The 5,167-nt window shown below is 50.9% G+C and overlaps 1 long non-coding RNA gene across 1 annotated transcript in view; it reads right to left on the bottom strand.

The window, feature by feature from the left end:
* Positions 1-1,465: 1,465 nt before the first annotated feature.
* LOC138141647 (uncharacterized) overlaps positions 1,466-5,167 on the bottom strand; it is a 10,230-nt gene continuing 6,528 nt past the window's right edge. Inside the window, exon 3 of the long non-coding RNA XR_011163228.1 lies at positions 1,466-3,168. This is a non-coding gene — a long non-coding RNA (uncharacterized lncRNA). The remainder of the gene's footprint in view (positions 3,169-5,167) is intronic.

Below are 5,167 nucleotides of genomic sequence, written 5' to 3'. Positions count from 1 at the left end.
TACTAAGTATCATTAATACACAAAACCCTCCACCTCTAGGTCACTAGTAAACTACAATTCCATCATTACTCAGTACCCAAGGAGAGGTCTTTTCATCTTGACTTTGGGCCAATTCTCAGATTCTCTGGATCCCCTTCCATGGCCCCAGATTCTACCTGGATTCACCAGACTGTCACCTGGGTTCAATGGCAGACGGCTCCTAGTTCCTTGTCCAGCTCTCTGCACAGGTCCTGCTCCACACTGAAGTTCACAGGGTCCGGTCCATCTCAAATCTTTCACAATTTCTGCTACAGGGAATTCAAGGCTCAACCAAGCTGCAAAGTTCCTGCATCCCGGTCATGCTTCCTCAGTCTTCTGCAGCTCATTCAAAAAATCAGAATCACCTTATCCAGAGGGGGGGAGGAGGGGAGGAGGGGGCTCCTGGGCTCCTATACACAGAATTAGCTACTTCCTGTTTCAGCCAACCCCTTTCTGCTAAGTCAGGAATAGGGGTTCATACCTTCTGTTTCTTTCACAGAGGTTTGATTAGTTACTAAGTGCTAAGTACCTGCTTACTTACCAATACAAAGGGGTCAAAGTACATTACTGTTACAGCATGTTCCAGGGGTTCAGTGGAGACACAATAGTATCTGTAGTTACCAGGATGGGGATAGGGACCTCAGGCCACAAGTCTCCACGGGGAGGACCCCAAGGCTAGAATGACAATTTGAAGAGCTGGGTCCAGTGCTCCCCCAAACCATCTACATCCAAAGAAGCCAGTTCCATGTGTGATGACTTCCCTCCCTCGGAGTGGGAAGGGCCACTGGAATGGCCCTTGGGCCCCTTGGGCACACCGCCAAAGCATTGGGGGGTTGGGGAAGAGTAGAGGCTCTGGAAGCTGCAGTGGCACCCTAATAGTTAGTGTTGGAGGGCTTTGGGAAATTGTGGAGGCCAACCTTTCATTTCACTGAGAAAGAAACAGAAGCTCAAAGAATCTGAGCGACTCATTTGGCTCATTCACAGTCAAAGAGTAAATAGCAGAGATGGCTTTGCAGCCTCCATCCTCCCACTCTAGACCTCCAGAGCTCTCCCTTCCCTGCCCTCCCCCACCGAAGTCAGTCCAACAACCCCCACAGGCAGAGAAGGAGCAGGCAAAGCCGCCTGGGGGGATGGCCCTGTCATGAAGGGAGGGACTGCCAGCCAGATGGCAAGTGGTTGGGCCAAACCCTGGCATACAGGCAGCTGCTGCCAAGGGGAGTGATGCTGAAGCCGGGGAGCATATGGGGGGTGGGAGTGGAGGCAGGGGAGAGAGCCATACGGGAGCCTCAGGCAGGACCCCCAAATGGGCAGCAGTCAGAGAGCCCAGGTCAGCTCAGAGAAGGAGGGGGCCTTTGGGGAAGAGAAGGGACCAAGCAGAGGAAGACCCAGTCCCAGGCTGGAAGACATCCCACCCCCTCTTTCTTTCTAGGGTCACTGCTGACCGGTTCCCTCACCCTAGGGGTGACTTTTGCTGCTTCCTTGATATTAGGAACAGCTGCCAGGAAAGTCGGCTCTCTACCAGCTGGGATCTTAATGAGGTCAATTAATTAAGAAGATTACTCTCCCCCTCTCATTCCGTGCACTGCCGGGGGCTGCTGAGGCAAGTGGGCCACACTTCAGCAGAGGAGGGGAGAAGAGACTCAGGGGCCTACTCACAGGAAAGTTCACCCTTGAGTATCTCTCCCCAGTCCTCATTCTTGTCTCCTCCAATCTCCCATGGTGTGTGTCCACTCTCTAGACCACACCATGTGGAACTTGACTAAGGGTTTCCTTGTAGACACTGACAGGCAGTTGCTTTTTAGAGGGGGGAAGGCACAGAAGTTGGGTCACACAGCTAGTAAGTGTTAAGTGTCTGAGGCCGGATTTGAACTCGGGTCCTCCTGACTCCAGGGCCAGTGTTCTATTCACTGCGACACCTAGCCACCCCAAGGATTAGCCCATTCAGGAGGACTCTGGCAAGAATCTTGCCAGCAAAGACTAAAAGAGAGATCCTCCTGTGATTGTCGCCAGACAATCTATTTCCTTTACCTCTATAGAGATGGACAATGGAGGCATCCTTGAACTCCTGAGGCATAACCTTCACGTGCCATGTAACATGGAAAATTTCAGTCAGCTTTTATATGAGCAATGGATCCCCTGCCTTGTAAATCTCAGCTGGAATAGAATCCGTGCCAGGCATTTTGCCACAGGAGAGGAACCTAATGGCATGCAGAACCTTTTCTTCAGTTGGAACTTCAGATAGAGAGGGATTGACTTCAACCTGAGGTAAATGACAGTCTATTGTGAATACAATGAAAGTGTTCAGCCCATCTCTCCGAGATCATATCCTTACTGCTAATCAATGTAGCTCCATCAGAGCCAAGTAGCTGAGATGCACCATAGATCTTTGAGCATAAATAGCCTTCACGGCATCAGAAAAGCGCTTTGGATTGTTACTCTCACAGTAAAACTGAATTTCATCTGTCTTCTTCCTGATCCAAGAACCCTCCATCTCTTGAAGCTTCACTTGCACTTTGCTTTTGATGGAGTTAAATGCTTCCTTCCTAGAGATGGATGAACTGTCCTGCTGGTAAACCCTATGGAGTTCTCATTTTTCATTTAGCACCTTCTGAATTTCCCCATGATTTTCGTCAAACCAGTCTTGATGTTTGTGAGTGTTCTGCTCCAGATGAGCAAATGCAGTGCTGTACACCAGATCTCTGAAAGTGGTCCACAATTGCCCGCTCAGCTTTTCCTCCAAGTTAGCAATGAATTGTTTCCACTGGGGACACGAAGTCTTCTGGTAGTTGGGACTGCTTTTGTGGAATGTGAATATTTAGCTTCAGGAGGATAAGTCTATGATCAGTCCAGCACTCTGTACCACACGTCACCTTTGTCACTCTCACATCCTGTCTGCCTCTTCTCCTTACAATGACGTAGTCTAGTAAATGCCAATGTTTGCTGTGACGATACATCCATGAAGTTTTATTGCTTCTAGGCAAATGGAAGACAGTGTTGGTGATAAGAAGGTCATGAAATGCACAAGTCTTCAGTAGTAAGTGACCATTATTGTTGCTGTTTCTGATTCCATTCTTCCCAAGGACTCCCCGCCATGTCTGATAGTCTATGCCCACTCTGGCATTAAAGTCAGCTTCACAGCTCTCCCCTTCTCTGCAGCCACAGGGAAAAAAAAAACGTGTATTCAGCTCAAACTTCGGTAAGCTGGCCTTCGTTTGCCAGCCTTGTTTCACTTAGGGCTGCTATCTGGGTGTAATACCTGCTGGGCTCCTTTGCACCAAGAGCGTTTGAAAGACAAACATGTCTTTAAGGTTTACTGAATTTTTTGTTGTCCATAAGCATGTTGTGTGTGGAATCACCTTCACAAAACTTTTTGTGTTTGACTGCAGGGTGAGAATCCTGCCTGCTGTGAAAGCAATTTTTAGGGCACCTTTTCTAGCCCCTTCCTCACATCAGGAGGTGAGTAGTGCAGTTCTTCAAAAAGGCTGCTCAGCTCCCCAGGGGAGTCATGATGACTGGCGATGGCCCAGGATGCAAGGGATATCTGACCAAGCTCTAAGTGCTCCAAAGTACCTGTTTCAGCCGCCTTCATGGACCTTCCCATTGTACAGGGGGATGTCTTCACATGCTCACCAATAGATTTCAGGCCTGTCTGTTTCCTCAACCTCGTTTAGCAAGTCTGGTCTGCCGAGACCAGGATGTGCCCCCAGCCCTTGGCCGGTTCCAGCTTCTAGGTAAGAGTTGGGTGGATCAGGTGGACCCAAAAGGTGGATGAGCAGCTGTGAAAGGGGCTCAGCAGCCCTCACCCCAGAAGGCCTAGTCTTCCCTGAACACTCTCTACCCCAAAATGCCTTTAGAGTTCTGATTCTAAGAAGTGGGCCTTGGCCACGGTGGGCTTAGACCTGGGGCATTCTGGGCTCTCAAATGTGATTGCATGGTTTGGCTAGCTGGGCATGAGAACTGGGCCAGGGCCTTGCAAAAGGAACAGAAAGAGATGGGCAGGCTGCCCACTGATGCCCTGCCTGACTTCTTGGGGCCCAGCTATTTTGTGGCAGGGCTGCCCTGGCCCATTTCTTGTAGCATCTTTGGCATGTGCTGGGAGTAGGAGAGGCTGGGGAGATGAGGCTGCTATGAGTTTGCTGGGAGTTAGGGTTGCTCACCCATTCCCACCAGAAGCCTGGGGTGTCCCAGATCAAGGCTCATGCTAACCAGCAGGGCTGGAAGTTTGCCTTATGTTTCCCTGGCTTATGTGGCATTGGGAGCAAGAGCCAATCCCCTGGTCTGCACCAGGCCTCTGAACCCTCTTTGGGGAGCTTCCTTCCTTGGCTGCCCCAATAATCAGTCCCCATTGTCTCCTGAAGGTGGCCCTCAGCCCTGCACATCTACCTACCAGACATGGACTTGGAGGATTTGCAACCCAAGGGGCCTTAGGGGCCCCTGAATCCAACCCATTCATTTAACTGAGGAAAAAACTGAGACCCCAAAAGGGGAAGTGATTCTTACTGTGTTCTGGCCTCTGGGCTAAGGGTTCTTCACAGTTATGATCTCATTTTGAGCCTCATAACAACTCTGGGAGGTAGGTGTTATCATGATTCCCATTTTAGAGTTGAGGAAACTGAGGCAGACAGGTTCAGGGACTTGCCCAGGGTCACACAACTGGGAAGTGCCTAAGGTAGAATTTGACCTCAAGTCTTCCTGACCCCAGGCCTGGTGCTCTATCCTTTGCTTCACATAATCATGGATATGGAGCTGGAAGGGACCTTAGTGGCCAATGTCCTCGTGTCCCTGAGGCCCTGGAAGGGAAGAACTGAGGCCTAGATGACAGAGGTTAGGAAGGAATTGCACTGGCCCCAAGCCTGGGTCTTCAGTCTCCAGCACTCCAGGGCCCCAGCAGCCCCCAAGCCTGGAGCTAAGGCTCTTCCTTTTCAGCCTCCTGATGCCTTCACACCTTTGTCCATGGCTTCTGGGCCCTGTGGTTCTCATCTGCACTGGCCTCTGTCTGTTCTCACTGTCTGGTGCTGTCTCCTGCCCCCCCCCCCCCCCCCCCCCCCCCCCCCCCCCCCCTAATTGGCACAATCTTTCACCCCGTATTCCCCCGTTTCATCTGCCTCCATTCAGCTACTCTTGCCCTTCAGCTTCCTCAAGGACCCTC

Source organism: Petaurus breviceps, unplaced genomic scaffold (genome assembly GCF_028583685.1).
Source record: "Petaurus breviceps papuanus isolate PSGF00001 unplaced genomic scaffold, PetGlider_PUasm1.0 90451, whole genome shotgun sequence".
In the NCBI taxonomy this organism is placed as follows: Eukaryota; Metazoa; Chordata; class Mammalia; order Diprotodontia; family Petauridae; genus Petaurus; species Petaurus breviceps.
Note: the sequence above shows the minus strand (reverse complement) of the source record. Positions and strands in the feature narration are given on the sequence as shown.